The sequence below is a fragment of the Abramis brama genome, assembly GCF_963993115.1.
Source record: "Abramis brama genome assembly, chromosome: 6".
In the NCBI taxonomy this organism is placed as follows: domain Eukaryota; kingdom Metazoa; phylum Chordata; class Actinopteri; order Cypriniformes; family Leuciscidae; genus Abramis; species Abramis brama.
The window spans coordinates 1,385,459-1,403,508 of NC_139968.1; positions in this window are offsets into that span (position 1 = coordinate 1,385,459).

Below are 18,050 nucleotides of genomic sequence, written 5' to 3' on the forward strand. Positions count from 1 at the left end.
CTCTTATGAAGACTCTTAGATGAGCCATTACCAGTGGAAGATACTTTATAAAGACAGTACATTACGCGTTTACAGACAGGAGCCATCTTGGAAAACAGTCTCGTCTAGTCGAGCCACGAACGCCGTGCTACGTTAGATTTCACAAACGTAATTCCTATCGACCAGCTCACTTAGCACGGCGTTCGTGACTCGATTAGTCGAGACTGTTTTCCAAGATGATGCATGTAAACGCGTAATGTACTGTCTTTATAAAGCATATTCTTATTAAACTGTCTGTACACTTACAAAGATCTCAATGCTTCGGTTTGTATGTAGGGACCCTCATTATGCTACCGTGTTAGTGTGAGGCTATTTTGAGCCTTGTTAGTGGTATTAACTAGCGATTTACTTTTACTTACTCTGTGGCCCATATACTAGCGTTATAAGCTAATCTGTTTTTAGAGATAAAACTCTTTACATCCGATTTTCATGAAAACGCATCCCAGGGAACGATCAACTCGGTAACCATGTGTTAATTACCCTTAGGTTCATTTTTCACTGGAATTGTCCTTTAACATTTTTGGCAGAAGAAATAAATGTAAACCAAATACAAAACATAGATATTGCCACATCCAGTAAACAACAAACAACTACTGAACTACTATTACGAGACTGGGGTGAAGGCATTTCTGCCATCCTGTGTCTGTGTGTGTGTGTGTGTGTGTGTGTGTGTGTGTGTGTGTGTATCAAAGCACTGAAATGGAGGCTGTCAGTCAGTCATTGCCTATGCAGCAGAGTGCAGAGGCGACATATTTTGGGGGTCATTTTTCTTGTGTCAAGTTCCATTAAAACTTTCTGAAAAAACTCAAAAGTGAATTTCAGTTCTTTTGGATACTTGAGGTTTAGCACATATGTCAGTCCAAATAACATTGCTACAGCAGCTGCGGTTGAGGGCACGTTACTGAGGACCTCTGTGCTCTCAATGAGAACCCTGGTGTCTGTCTCACTGATTAAGACGGCCATTGGTTGCTCCAGTCCATCACCTGGCATATCCTGGCAAGACAATACATAGTAATGAATAAAGAGTGCGGACCAGACCCAGTTGAGTGTGTGAGAGACACCCCTGCTTATATTCTGCATTTCCTGAACTGAGTGAGTGTGTAACCCCTGTTGTGTGAGCATAAATGACAATGAAATAAACAAATAAAATAAATTTTAGAGAGAGAGAGAGAGAGAGAGAATAAACAGTTGAAAAGCAGGTTCAACAAGTTCCATTGCTAGCCAGCTATAATTTCACAGACTAGACAATGAAAAGAAAGTTAGTCAAAACAGTAGAGGCAAAACTTTGAATTAAAGGGATACTTCACCTCTGGAAAGATGAATGTGTATTTAAAATGGGTCATTTATGTAGAAGAAATGTAAAATTATTTTTGAATTTGGAGCTTTTGTAATGAATATAAATAATGCACGAGTTACACTTTTGTGTAACTTTTTTTACTGAACTTAGATGACATTAAAAAATTGAGCCCTACCAGTATGTACAGTATGTGCGTGGATGGCTGAGCAATGTATGTACCTGAATGAGATGGTGAACAGATTCACCAAAGTAGATGATTAAACATTTAAGAACTGATTCCCTCCTTGTGTTGATGTCCACGACCTGAACAAAATGCATTCATTAAAATTACATGCTCCTTTTTTACCACATACAGGAGAAATCCGGTGTGAAACAGACAAAAAGGATATTGAAACATGATTAAAAAAATGACCGTTCATCATGGAGCATTTTTTTATAACGTCATGCCTGCCTTCAAAGACCACATTTAGCCTAGGGTAAACGTACCTATTAAGCTCACCAAAATCTACATTGAGACATTTTTAGTGCACAAGATATTGGTTTTAGTACAAGAAGTTATTTTAAAATAAAATATTAATCTCTCACACTATAATATTTCATTTTATTTTAAATGACAAAAGTATTTCAATTAAGATGTACATCATTAAATATAAAAAGTCTGGCTGTGCTTAATGGGTACGTTTTGTACCCTTTAAGCACACCCCTGTTCCCAATAAGCTCACAACAAGTTTTATTAAAAATTCTTGTTTATTTTAAACAACCTTTTTAAGGAATAATTGAAAAAAGATTTATTTGAAGGTACAGAGTCAATCACAAAAAAAACAGAACACTAAAATCAAGCAACAAGGCATTCAATTTGATCAGGTAGCCTATCCTATTCATAGTGACGTGTCATTTAAACTCATTGCAACATTTCGTCTAGCTTTTGTCATCTTAAGACTGTGAAAATAAGTTTATTAATCATTTTTTTGAAGATTAACATACTGACAACCATCAGTTCATATTTAAAGTCTGATTATTAAGTATTTACATAGACGTTCAATGTGGATGAGCTTAAAGGGATCACACTGTGCTTAATTGGAGCAAAAACTATTTTTAATTAATAAATATTCAATTAAATTTAAAGGAAAATATTTAGCTAAATTAATAATCTAGGTAATGTATTAAGTTTATACCAATTTGAATATGAACAACTTTTATTGACAATATCTATGAAATTATGGTTTTTCTAATTGATGTCACACTGAAGCTGTGTGATTGTCAGTAGTGCACCCTTTAAGCTCACCTAACAATAATATGAATTATTTAAAAATTACAGCAGTTTAAAACCACAGACTATCAATAAAATGTAAAATTATAATATTATGGATTTAAAAGTACAAGCCATTAATGCCTGTGAAGTAATATATTAGTGTAGCACACAATCTTATACAGCTAGTAAGCTAGCTATGTTCGTTGCATCTGGGTTATGTTGCTAAAACTATCTTTTAGATCTAACTGTAATTATTTCCCACATCCAGGTTCCAGGTTATAATATGCAAAAGTCTAAACATTAATCTCTTAATTTTGCATTAAGTAGATGTGCTTAGCCAAAATAAAGGCTTAAACATATAAAAAATGCACATTTGAGTGCACTCTTCTGGTGAAAGTTTTCAGACAGCTTTCAAAATGGCCACCAGACAGTGTGAACACATAGATACACATATCTCAGTGTGCAATGGTCTGATTGGTTTAAAATTACAGGAGGTATGTAGTAACAAACACATCAATTGGTTAATACATCAAATAGGATAATACATTGCTGTTTCTTTTTATAAACATTTCCGTCCTGGAGGTGGCGGTAATGCACCTTAAGTAGGTTGCCAATCGAATCAAAAGAAGGTGGTGGCATTGTGATCGATTAATTTCATTTAAAGGAGCGGCGGTTAGAAGCAATTGGCAATGGCTCTTGCAACTTTTCTGGATCACTGTAAAACTACATATGCACAAAGTGCCAGAATTTTCCGGTGATGTCCTGCGACCGGTGCTTGTAAGGTAACTATAATAGTGTCAGGGTTTTGAAGACCGAAGACGAGGAGACAGGATTTCAATACATCTGGTTTATTCACAAAATCAGATTACAAGAAAACACAAAACACTCAACACCGACCTTGACAATTCAACGACCAACAAAGACTGAAGGAACACACAGGACTTAAATACACAAGGAAACAGATCAGGGGAATCAGACACAGCTGGGGCAAAACAAACGAGATAACTAAATGAGGTGATTAACAAGGCACAGGTGAGACAGGTGAATTGAAGACAATGACAACACAGTCCAAACATGAACGGAAACGTGACAGTACTCCCCGGAGGCAGATGAAGGCATGGTTGCCCAGGACAGGAAGCCTCCAGGGCGGAGCTAGCTGCTCGGGGAACCAGGGCAGAGCAGGCTGTGGGCGTGGCCACGGCGGAGCTGTCGGACCCTCGGGCGTCCATGGCGGAGAAGACCCTTCGGGCGGCCATGGCGGTGAAGACCCTTCAGGTGACCATGGCGGTGTCGACCCTTTGGGTGGCCTGGCTCTGGCTCTTGCTCGAAGACTGGCTCTCGCTCGACAGGGCAGCCGACTTCTTGACTCGGAACTAGACTCGGAACTGTATCTGGCCTCTCTGGGCCAACAACTGTCTCAGGCTCGGCGGGCATGACGCGAACTGCCTTGGCTTCGGCAGATCTGGCGTGAAGTGCGGGCTCGGCTGGACTCGGGACTGGACTCGGGACTGTATCTGGCCTCTCTGGGCCAACAACTGTCTCAGGCTCGGCGGGCATGACGCGAACTGCCTTGGCTTCGGCAGATCTGGCGTGAAGTGCGGGCTCGGCTGGACTCGGGACTGTATCTGGCCTCTCTGGGCCAACAACTGTCTCAGGCTCGGCGGGCATGACGCGAACTGCCTTGGCTTCGGCAGATCTGGCGTGAAGTGCGGGCTCGGCTGGACTCGGGACTGTATCTGGCCTCTCTGGGCCAACCACTGTCTCAGGCTCGGCGGGCATGATGCGAACTGCCTTGGCTTCGGCAGATCTGGCGTGAAGTGTGGGCTCGGCTGGACTCGGAACTGGACTCGAAACTGGATCTGGCCGCTCTAGGCCAACAACTGGCTCAGGTTTGGCGGGTATGACGCTCTCAATCTCAGGCGTGGCGGGCATGATGCGAACTGCCTTAGCTTTGGCAGATCTGGCGTGAAGTGCGGGCTCGGCTGGAATGGCGTGAAGTACAGGCTCGGCTGGAATGGCGTGAAGTGCAAGCGTGGCTGGACTGGCGTGAAGTGCAGGCTCGGCTGGACTGGCGTGAAGCAACAGATCGCGGCTATCCTGAGCCAAAGCCACGATCTGTTCAGCGAGCTCCCAGTTCATGATGTGGTCGGTCGTTCTGTCAGGGTTTTGCAGGCCGAAGACGAGGAGACAGGATTTCAATACATCTGGTTTATTCACAAACTCAGATTACAAGAAAACACAAAACACTCAACACCGACCTTGACAATTCAACGACCGACAAAGACTGAAGGAACACACAGGACTTAAATACACAAGGAAACAGATCAGGGGAATCAGACACAGCTGGGGCAAAACAAATGAGATAACTAAACTAGATTAACAAGGCACAGGTGAGACAGGTGAATTGAAGACAATGACAACACAGTCCAAACATGAATGGAAACGTGACAAATAGCAATTACTTTACGTTCGACTCCGAAATGCTTAAGTACCTTATTTTGTAAGGTGTTATTAATATGTTATCGGTCAAAGAGCATAGGGGCAAAAGGGAAAGTAACTTTAAAGCAAAAGTTAACAGCGACAAAGAAAAGTTAACCTATCTGAGTCCCAGCACACAATACAAAGTAAGATTTCCAATACATTTATTTACAATAAGTGATAAATACAGTGCAAAAAGAATCCTAAACAAACAGCTCCAAAAGAAAAAGAAATGAAGCGTGTTCTTCAGGAGCGGGTAAAGCCAAAACAACAAACAAAAGATCACTACCTGGTAGAAGGAAAATCTAGTTAACCTACAACAGTAAACACAAATAAACAACAGAACTCTTACCTTACTTCCTAACTAACAAAAACAGGAGAAAATGAGAATAAAAGAAAATGGCACCCACTCCCTACTGCTCCAACACTCAATAATGGGCAAGCAATTCAAAGCTGTACACTACAGCCACAAGACATTTAAGTTGACCTTGGTTTAAGCTTAACACATCAAAGCTGCCACTACAGCCGTAACACCACATTTAAGCTTAACATACACCAACAAGAGCAACACTCCGAGTCTGGTAACACCAACAGTCTCAGGCTCTTGGGAGAAGAAATCTCTCACATGCTGCGTTCCAAACCGCATACTTCCCTACTGTTTAGTATGGGAAAAAGAGTAGGCGAGCGAAAAAGTATGTACGAATCCAAAAGAGTAGGCGAGAATTACCTGGGTGACGTACGAATTATCGCGAGATTCGGACTTAAGTGCGTTCGAATTGCCTACTTTCCTACTATATAGTAGGCGAAAACAGTACGTGAAGGAAGCAGTACGTTCGAGACATCAGTATTCATAAAAGAGTAGGCGAGAAGTTCCCGGATGGCTTACTTCTTCCGGCCTGATTTTCGAGTGCTCGACCGATGGATACTCTTCTATCCCAGGAGGCCACGCGAGAGGATACGTCATTATCAAACATCGCAGAGATCAGCGACGCGGGTGCTTTCAAATGTGAGTAAACACGTTCCTTTTGTTAAAATTGCATGTGTTGAACTACTGTAGAGTAAACTGTTGAATTGTTGAAGGTGTAAAGACGTTACACAGTATAGTATAGTTGTGATTTTGCTGTAAAAACATTTTATTATGTATAACGTTAGCTAACAGGGGAGCTCCAGTAAAGACACGCAAGTTACGTCTCTAAAGTGGATTTACATAAACCATATACATCTTAAAGACGCTTATTTTAAATGTCTATTTACATCTGACAGGAAAATCTTGAAATATCACAACATGAAATAGACATCTGAGTGATAAATGTGTGCTATTATGTAGAACAAATCTATAAAGTAACTAACGTTAAACATAAGTTATCTATTTTATTTGTCCATTAGTAGTTGATAAATTGAGGAACATTTATGTTGGATAAAAAGTTAAAACAACCTCAACATGTAAATGTAGTGTTGAGCTCATAAATCACAGAGGTAATGTGAATCTTGTCTGGATGTTACAGGGTCAGATGAACAGATGTGTGTTTATCTGGTGGAGAGTGGCTCATGAAGGCTTTGAGTGAGTATACTACAGAAATGAATAACAACTATTTAAATCTTAAGTTGTAGTTTATTTTAATTATTGTAATTCAAACAGAGCTATTACAGCACTTTTCTGATTCTTGATTTCTGTGCATTTGCTGCAGATTTTTTGTGGTGGAGCAGGACCTGCAAGGAAAGATGATGGCGGCATTTGTGGAAAAAAAGCGTTTTTGTCTTCTAAATAATACTGAAATCAAATGACATTGTGCGGTTAAAATTACTGCTTTTGTGTTATGTTTGTGCATTTTGTATCTGACAGATTCCGGTAAAAAAAAAACACAACACGGGAGTGGGAGGGAATAGGAGTCATTCTTCTGGGATTGGGACAGGACAGGATTTTTTTTGTGGGAGTGGGACGGGAGAGGTTTGAAAATCCACTCCCGTGTCACCCTCTACACCGCACGCGTAAGCAGCGCAGGAGCAGTGCGTATGGTGAGCGGGAGCAGGACACGCGCGTTTTGCTTTCACACTAGCAGCGTTTGTCACGCGCGGCTGAACCGCGACGTGTGTACAGACAGAGTACTCTATAATGGGTAAGTTGGCATTGCTTTATTTCATTTTCAAATACATTTAAGAGAAAAGACTTGTCAATAAGCTTATTTTATTAATAATTTCGTTTATATAACTTTTGGTTCATCTTTGTTTTTATTGTTCGGGCAACAAGTTTGTTTTTGGACATTTGTTTTCTTTTTAAATTGCTGTTGGTCATTTGATTGACTGTTTAAAACACAATAGATATCATCAATGCACTTTTTGGGTAAAACTGCGGTGTATTTTGGCCATGATCAATGCATTGTCACTTTAATTCAGCGTAAGCGGCGCAGCAAAAATAGACTCTGCGCCGAAACGATCGCGGCACTGCTGCTCCTGCTCTGCTCCTGCTACGCGCTGCCGCGCTGCCTCTGTGTGCGGTGTGAATGCTCTAATCTGTTAACATGGGCGCCGGAAAAAATACGCACTGCTTACGCTCTGCTAACGCGTGCAGTGTGAAACCGGCGTCACAATACGCGTATTTAACGCGCTAATTTGTCACATGTAAACAACATGTGAAATACGCGTTAAAATTCACGTGTTTTTGGCCCTAAAGGCTTTCCATACACATGTGGATCTCTCCCGTGCATTTGTGGATTGCTTTGCGTGTGTGGATCTCTCCCGTGCATTTGTGGATTGTAAAGTAAAGTAAGTAAGTAAAATTTATTTATACAGCTTTCACAGACTAGGTCACAAAGTGCTTTACAATAGACAATAAAAAATAATAAAAAAACAATACAGATACAAAACAGATACAATTTTCAATATATAAAAGAACAGAGATTACCCAAAAGCTAACCTGAACAAATGAGTCTTCACTTGTCCCCTAAAACGGTCCACATTCTCAGCAAACCTAATACTGGTTGGCAAAGCATTCCATAGTCTGGGTGCCATAGCGGCGAAGGCTCTATCCCCACATCTTTAAACGAGTGCGTGGTGTAGATAGCAGATTTTGGTTATTTGACCTGAGAGACCGGAGAGGGGTATGAAGATGAATTATGTAAGCAAGATAAGCAGGGGCCTGACCATGTAAAGCCCTATAGGTTATGGTTAAAATTTTGAATTGGATCCTGTAAATTACAGGAAGCCAGTGAAGAGAACAGAGTATCGGGGTGATATGGGTATGCCTATTTGATGTAGTGAGTAACCTAGCAGCAGAATTTTGAATAGATTGCAGTCGATGAAGAACAGATTTGTTAAGTGAGGAGAAAAGTGAGTTACAGTAATCAGTACGAGAGGAAATGAAAGAATGAATGAGCTCAATTTACTAATATTACGTAAGTGAAAAAACAGGATTTGGTCAGTGATTTGATGTGGGTCACGAAAGATAGAGATTTATCAAATGTCACCCCAAGGTTCCTTAAACTAGGCTGAACCGCAGATGACAAAGGTCCAAGGTTCTGCATGATCAGAGGGATAGCGCTGTCTGGCACTACAATTAAAACCTCCGTCTTATCTGGGTTCAGCTGCAAAAAACTTTCAGCCATCCAGGTGTTTATGACATCTATACAATCTAAGAGCCTTGTAAGTTTGGATGACTCATTTTGCCGGAATGTAAAATGAAGCTGAATGTCATCTGCGTACAAGTGATAAGAAATGTTAAAGTCACGAATAATCTGACCCAAAGGCAACAAGTATAAAATAAACAATATTGGACCCAACACTGAACCCTGTGCGACACCACAAAACAGGGGTGATGATGCAGAGTAGGAATCACCAATATAGACATCAAACCTTCTCTGAGAGATATGAGGTAAACCAATCTAGGGCCACTCCCGATACGCCCACCCATTCACGTAATCTCCTAATCATGATATGGTGGTCCACAGTATCAAAGGCAGAACTAAGGTCTAGAAGTACCAACACTGAACATAGACCTGCGTCCGAAGGTCATTATAGACTCTCACCAAGGCGGTCTCAGTAGAGTGTCTCTTCCTAAAAACTGATGGAAATTTGTCATATAACTCCTAATTCTCTAAAACAGCTGTAAGTTGATTAGCTACAACTTTTTCGAGGATTTTGGACAAAAATGGCAACTTTGAAATTGGCCGATAGTTCTTCAAAACTGTTGTGTCCAAATTAGGCTTTTTTATTATAGGTTGAATAGTGGCATGTTTAAAATAGGATGGGACACAGCCTGTGGCCAGTGAGGAATTGACAATAGCTACTATACCAGGGCCAATGGCAGGGAGGGCTTTTGAGAATAATGAGGATGGTATTATATCCTGTGGGCAAAAGGACATATTCATTTTATTAGTCAAATTTAGCAGATCAAGAAGGCTTATTGGTTTAAAAGACTAAATGGTAATAGGCCTAAGTGGACGAATACAGTCTACAAGAAAGTGTGGTCCACGCAGAATATTTGATCTAATAGACTGCACCTTATCAACAAAAAATGACAGCAGCCTATCACAATCGTTTTGAGAACATATTGTTGTCACAGTGGCAGGAGGAGATAGAATATTATGTATGGTATCAAATAAAACCTTCGGATTTCGCTTAGACGAAGAGATTAGATTAGAAAAATAAGCAGCCCTACATTTTGCAACTAAATTATTAAAATCCTGCATAAGTTCAGATACAGACGATGCACTTCAAGCCTGGTGGATTTCCACAGGCGTTCAGTCGTACGACACCTCTTTAAGCCAAGTTCACACTACAGAATTTTAAGCCCGATTTAAGCCCGATTTGCAAATCGTTGAGCTCGCCGACAGGTCGGGGTGTTATCGCGTGCAAATCGCGGGAGATTAGCGGGCGATGAACGCTCGCCAATCTGTTAGTATGAAAGAGCCAACAACACATCAAAGACGCTCGCAGACGCGTCGCCGAGCCCAGAAAAATATCTAGCATGCTAGATATCCAGAGCTGTCGGCCGACTCGATAGCTGTGGTGTCACGTGTCGCGACGAGCAAAAGCCAATGATCAGCTTGCTATGACATTACAAAAGCCTTTTGTATTTGTAACCATCGTTGCCAAACCACAACAGGCAGCTGCTTTTTCATTATAATGTTTTACTCACTTCCAACTCTCTCTGACAGACAATCCCTGCTGCCCGCGCGTGCTTATCCATCCTTTCACCCATATTCTTTTTTTTTTCGGGGTTCTAAACAGATCATGTGCTAACAATATATACACATGTATATGTGTGTGTATGTATATATATTAGGGGTGTGCCGGTTTCAGAATTGGTGTGACGGTTATGACGCGAGTCAAATGACAAAACTCATCATCCGCACCAACGTTTTTTGACCAAATTTCAAAGCCGCACCCGCCCGCCATCCGCTGATTGTTTTGCGGTCTATGGACTGATGCGAGCCGCAAGAAAGCCCTTGTCTGTTCAAGAAAGGATGCAGCAAAGATATTTAATGCTAATGTATGAGGCATAGGCCTATGATGTGTTTCATTCATTTACGATGAGATGTGCTCTAGTTCACAATGCAATGCAAGTAAAAGCGATGCGCCCGCATGTGACGGTTATTATTATTATTATTATTATTATTTGCTTTTAATTTATTAAATACATGCAATTGGTTGATGAAACATTTATTAAAATTAAGATACAATTTGTACAAAACGAAATTCGCTTTAAAGAAATGCTTTCTACAAAGCAAAACTTAATGAAGTGGTAAAAATCATGTCCGACGATTTTCAAAACAAAACTTCATTAAGTGGTAAAAACCCAATATATTGCGCATCTTATGATCCTCCTATCTTTTATTACAATAGTTTTTTGAGCTAAAATGTAATACACATCATATACACACTGTAGCCTAGGCCAGCGGTTTTCAATAGGTGAGGCGCGCCTCCCTTGGGGGGCGCCAAAGAGCCACAGGGGAGGCGCGACACGCGAAGAAAAAATTGTGTGTGCGAGTATTAGCTTTAAAATGCGTTGTTTCATTGTCCCAAGTCAACAGAAGTCAGCATTAAGGGAGAATACGGAGCCCGGGAAGTCACCTGTGTGAGTAAAAAAAACGATCTGTGGCGACGGTTTTGCAACTGTCCGCTCAGTTTATAAACAGTACTCACGAATTCTCAAACTGTTCCCTCGGTTTAATAAACCGTACCCACGACTTTCTAATCCACGCTCTCAGACTTGTTAACCGTGCCTTCAGTTTTTGAAATCTGTACCCACAAATTCATAAACCGTGCCCACGCTTTCGCAATCCGTTCCCACGTAGTATTGCGTGACGAGTTCATAATGCGGTGAATTCCCGCTCCCATTAACTTCACAATCTCATTATATAGAGACGCGCGTCACAATCTGTGCACTGCAGCGTCTCGCGCTCGCAATGCCGCCAGAATCAGTATCAGTGCACCTTTTGAACCATGGCGTTAACTTGAACTGCATTTCTGTCAGTGCGTGACTACAGCTCGTTAATAAACAACAGCTCGTTTTTTTTTTTTTTTTCATTTCATACAATCCGTCTTCATTTGGCAAGTGCACTTGCGCAAAAACGTTTTTCATGTTAAATTGTTTTTTTGTGTGGATGCTGCTGATAAAACAGCTTTGCAGAGACTACAAAGAGACATGCATTTGTGTGTGTCAGTGTGTGTGTGTTTGTTTGTTTGTTTGTTTCTTTTGTAAAAGTTTCCCGGTTATAACTTCCCTATTTAATGCACAATTTTCCTTACAAATTATATGATCAGCATTACAATGTGAGTAAATGTAGCCGTGTAAAATATAAGGGAATGATGCCACCCTTATAGAACAATGTGCATTTACATTTAAATTTTAACATATTTAATAGCATGGAATTACAGTGTAATTAGTGTTAGCTCATATCTTAGCCTTTTTCAGTGCATTAGGTGAGGTAAACTGATAATATAATTATATAATATTAGTGATTCTCATTTATCAAAACACTAAAATTGGTACCATTTTGGAGAGAAATTGGGTATTTTTTAATCTCTCTATTTAACCCATCTCATGGTGTGTGATGCTGAACTATCATACGAGTTTCTAAAGGTTTTTTAATTATTTGCACAGTTATGAATATTGATATTTTATGTGCAACAATAGCATGCTCAGGCTCAGTGGCCTTTCGCCTAATTTTTAATAGTTTTTTTTTTTTTAAATACTGTAATATGATTTAAATGGTGATGTGTACTGATTTGATGCATTTTAAAAAGATGGATGATATATATTCTTCAATCTTTCTGACAAAGAACAAAATATAATGTGAATTACAGTAAGTGCAATTTTTTTAATTTATTAATTGTAGTGCACAGTGTTTATTTATAAGGGGGTAAAATTCGCAGCTCAGTACTCACTACTCATGAGTACTTTTAAATAAGCTACTTTTTTACTCTTACTCAAGTAGTTTTTGGGGCAAGTACTTTTTACTCTACTCAAACTACATTTTTTGGAATGTAATGGTACTTTTACTTGAGTATGTTTTTTCAGTACTCTTTCCACCACTGCTGGTTTTGTTCAAGATGATGTGCATCTCCTACAAATGTGCACTTAAAGGCCCAGACACACGTGCCGATTTCAGCCATCAGGTGTTGTCGGCGGTAGCTTTGGCACCGATTGCACGTTAAGCATGTTTTGTTGACTTGTGGTTAGGCCTACTGATGTTCAGTGATTTTAAAAGTAGCCTAGGTTAGGCCTGCATGAAGTTGGAAATTATTTGCTGTTGCAATGAATCATTTATGAATGCACTTTTAAGAAAGTTGTGGAAATAAAATAATATTTACATTTTATCAGTTGTTATTGAAACTCATCATTGCCTGGAACACACAAAAGATGTCATTTACTGCAGAGGCGTGTGTGGGTTAGGGCAGGACGGACGGGATTTTGGGGAAGGGGGGGCTCGGCTGTCCTTACCTACTCTAAGGGGAGGCTCACATTCACCCAATTTGAAAACCCCTGGCCTAGGCTATATGTTTCTTTTATCAAACATGTTTGGGGCCAGTCAAGGAGTAATTAAACTGCACGATCAGTTATCGGTAATGATAGGCTACGTTGTTTATTATTGCAAATGTTTATTGCTAATGTTTATTATTGCAAATGTTTTTCATTTGTTTAATAAATCTCATAATGATGGCACATCACTATATCATAGCTTTTATTTCTATCTCAGATGATTGGCAGGTGGTCAAGGGGTACTTGGAAAAGAATCAAATACAGTTGGAAACAATGTAGACCAATAATAACACAGACTGTCAACAATTGTTTTTAATTAGTATTTAAACATTCTCTATGATAAAAAATATTTGTAAAAAATATTTTAATAACACGGTTTTGGCGGTTATAGAGTTCTAATGATGGTGTTCAACTATAACCCCTAATATATATATATATATATATATATATACACATATATACACACATATATATATATATATATATATATCAGCTCAAAACCAAGGGGGATGCCAAGTGACTGCTTGTGTGTGTGGATCTCTCGCGTGTATTTGTGGATTGATTTGTGTGTGTGGATCTCTCGCGTGTATTTGTGGATTGATTTGTGTGTGTGGATCTCTCGTGTATTTGTGGATTGATTTGTGTGCGTGGATCTCTCGTGTATTTGTGGATTGCTTTGTGTGTGTGGATCTCTCGCGTGCATTTGTGGATTGCTTTGTGTGTGTGGATCTCTCGCGTGCATTTGTGGATTGCTTTGTGTGTGTGGATCTCTCGCGTGTATTTGTGGATTGCTTATGGAACGCCAAAAGGTTCAAATTTCGCCACTAACGAAACGCCTTTCATTCTCAAAACGCCGGTGTTTACGGTGTTTAAGACGAAAAGACGCCGCAAAGTACGGCGTTCTGTGGTACAAACGGTACAAATTACGGCGTTTGAAAAGCAAAATCGCCGTCATTATCGGCGTTTTTTTTATCCAGTCAACAACGCCATTTCTGACGCCGCAGGCCATCCATAATGCGCCATAATTTGCGTAATATTATTTGTATAATATTATAATAAGCCCCTCCCTTTTCTTCAAAGTTCAGCCCATCTAATGAAGCAAATGGAAAGACATATGTAGTAGATTGTCGATCTGAATGGCGATCTGCCTTAAGGGTTCCGTTTTTCTAACGTTGTTAGGACTAGTGTTTGGACTTGATCGTGTCATATTTTTTATTTCTTCATTGGGCGCGTATATCCCCCTTTTCTTTTATCAAATGGGTATATAGAATGATAGCCTCTGTTTACATTCATGTCTGTGAAATACATTGGATTTCCCAGCAAACTTGCTTCAGTAGGGCATTGGTCTGCGTGCACGGGCAGTGATGTCGTTTTGCTCTTATATTGACAGGGGTTCGACTCCAAGGTCCGACCGTATTATTTTCTCACCGTTTGTTTCTTTTGTATTGGTCTGTTGCTGTATGTCTTTTAAATTTTGGAAGACTACCCGGTAGCTGACAATAGGGCTGTCAAAAGATTAATCGCGATTAATCGCATCCAAAATAAAAGTTTGTGTTTAAATAATATATGTGAGTGTACTGTGTATTGTGTACAATGTTCACCCCTATGTATTGTTGTCAATTTATAAACCTATATATGTATTGCAATTTCATCATGCATATTCATCTCAGTTGACATAGGCCTATTCATTATTGACAATGAATAATATATTAATAATATAATATAATAATAATGTTATATATATATATAAACACAATGGCGAGCGAACAACATTTCAGGAAATGTTACACATACACATGTACTGTGTGTTGTTTATTTGGGAGTGCAGCATGTTCAGTCAGCTCTCGAGGGAGATGAATATGAGCATTGTGAGCGACTACTGCTGAGAACACTGCGGCTCGTGCACCTGGCAGCTCCAGTCGTGAGGTTTGCAAATGTATCTGGCAGACGGGTTAGAGATGGGCCTGGCCTTTTTTCTGCCTTCACCTGCCAGGTCCAGTGCCTCAGTTCAGTCTCCTGCATGTGAGGAGCTCGTGGAGGTGATCACTCGTGCGGTCACTAAACTAAGCATTTATTGGCCCGCTGATAAACAAGAGACCAGGCAGAGAATCAAGCTAGATTAATGCTTCCTGCCTTCACGTGTTCAGCCTCCACGCCGGTGCTTACCGTTTTTTTCTTCCGACCTCCACACTGAGGTGTCAAAGTCGTGGAAGAAACCAGTTTCATACCGTGTGTTAAAGGGACACTTTACCTCTGGAAAGATGAATGTGTATTCAAAATAGGTCATTTATGTAGAAGAAATGTGAAATTATTTTTGAATTTGGAGCTTTCTAGACTAAGAAAAGCTAGAAAATGTATTTTTGGCTTAATGTGGATGAAAGACAACAAAGACAACTCCCACGCCTACCGGTAAGAGAGGGCAGTTGACAACAACAAAGCTAAGCTACTGGCTAAGCTAATTCTCCGTGATGAGTTTGCCCTGGATTTCGAGATCGCCCAAAATGTCCGGGATTCTGCTTTTGCGTTCTACAGTCGCCATTCATCATGTTTACTGTGGCGAGCAGGACAAGGCTGAGGGCCGCGGGAGAACGGCGCGAGGCCGGTGGCGTCATTACTGAGACGCACCGGAATTTTCTTAGAAATGGTAAAACGCACATCAACCGATCACTTGTTTAGCGTTTATGTAAACACTACATTCAGATTCACCAATCGGAATGAATTCAGCTAGATTGAAACAAAAGGTGTGCATGGAAACAATGAATGAAAGCAAAAGCCGAATCCCGGACATTTTGGACGATCTCGACGGCTGGAGATGTCCGGGAAAAAGAGGATGGCATTGGAAATCAAACGCACTGGCACTGATCTGTGATAGGTCTGTTAGCGCATTAGGTCCAACCCCCTATGGGCGGGTTTGAAAGGGTGGGAACTAGTGCTTGTAGTCTCAACAGAAATCCCCCCCTCTTACACTTCCTCTAACAATGACGCAAAATGACGATTTTTGCGTCATTGTAGGAGGAAGTGTTAAGAGGTAAATACGGATTTCTCCCGTCTCAGGGGAAAATGACAGAGTGTTGCACGACCATTCAATAGTATGACTGGGTTTCTAATAATGCAAAGCTTAATGCAAATGGGTGGACCTTTCTCCTTTAAGTCCACATACATCTACCTATTCAAATATTTATGGGCTCAAACAATACAGTTATAGGGCGATGCCCAGAGCTGAAGAGACGCTGGCGAGCCATCTCTCCCCTGAGTCAGCATCGTCCCCCAAAAAATAAGCATTACCCACCAAGCCTCTCAGAGCTACTTCGGCTTTGGTGGCTAAAGCATATTCAGTGGCAGGTCAGGCTGCTCAAAGACATGAATGAAAGCAAGGAAGTCAGCACTCGAATTACAGATTTGTCTCTCCGGGCCACAAAGGAGACGGCCAAGTCAGTGAGCCGTTCTATGGCAGCCCTGGCAGCCACGGAGAGGCATGTCTAGCTGAACCTCGCAGGAATGAAGGAGAAACAGAAAAGCTTCCTTCTGGACGCCCTGCTCTCTCCTGCTGGCCTCTTCGGTGATGCAGTTAATTCTATCATCGAGAGGTTTCAGGAAGAAGCAGGCGGCGTTCCAGAAATTACCGCCTCACCGAGCTCATGTCTCGAGGGTTGCTGAGCGGGAGCAGCCCCAGCCATCATCCAGCTCCTCACATATCATGAGTGGTCTCTTAGCTCAAGGCCTGTGGCGGGACCATCATCTGTCATGGCACATAAACTGCCTGAAAATGCTGGTCATGTTTCAAGCTTTGAAATACTTCCTCCCAGACCTGAGGGGCCAACATTTGTTTGATCATACCGACAACACGTCAGTGGTCTCCTTCTTAGGCCATCATGGGGGTCTGTGGTCGCACCCCTTATACTAGCTGGCTCACCAGATCCTCCTATGGGCCGAAGGGAAACTGCTCTCTCTGAGGGCAGCATATATTCCGGGGTATTCTTTCTTTCTTAATTTTTTCTCTCGTGCCTCATACCAGTCCAGCAAAAAACTGTGGTGAGTAGGATCAGTCAACAAACACGGTGAGTCATGTCATCTTCTCCTCTTATTGTGACTTGCATAGCATAGCCTTCTCTGTCAGCACAGGATTTACATGTGGTAAATGCAGGGAGATAGTAAAGCTGACGGAGAAGATTTCAGAACTAGAGACACGCATCCAAACATTTTTGTATGCAATTGTTCTTATTTATATACTATCGAGGAGCTCTGGCATACCTCCAATAACAGATACCAGTGTTTCCCCTACCAATATTTTTGTAAATATTGAAATATTGAATATTGAAATATTACCAATTTCCCCGCCCTCCTAACGGCTCGTCCCGCTTGAAGGTCAAGTAAATTTGATTTGATTTTCTTTATAGCGCCAGATTACTTGTTTACAGATTACAGATTACCAGATTATTTGTTATTTTATTAAACAAACTAAATAGCCCTTAAATAATATGTTATTTATCTTATTTCCACGATGGCATGTCTTTTCTGTCTGTGTAACATACTTATCTGGCGTGAAGCACAACAGACGATCATCAGCCACAGCAAATTCTGCTTTTGTCGAGACATAATTCCCAAAAACAGCCTGAGAGAGACACAAGTTGAATTTTCTTTTCAACAGATACAAGTTATAAATCTTAAAGCATTTTCTTATTACATTGTTGAGATGTAAAGTCCACAGTCCAAGAGAAGAGAGAGTTTCATCCGTTCACATATGAAGCCGTACGATTATGATCCGCAGCTCAGAGCCGCTGAAACACTGGCATATGGTTTATTTGCAGACATGCAAATCATGGATTTATGGGTTTTAGCTGAATTTCTCTATTTTCAGTGTCTTGCATTTTACATAACCAAATATGTTCCACATCTGAGTGTGTGATCAAGGAAAATATCTGACTCCACAGGCATGTGACTTTAGTTTAATTCTGAAGATGTAAATTTGTTTTCTAACTAATCACTAATATTCAGCACAATTC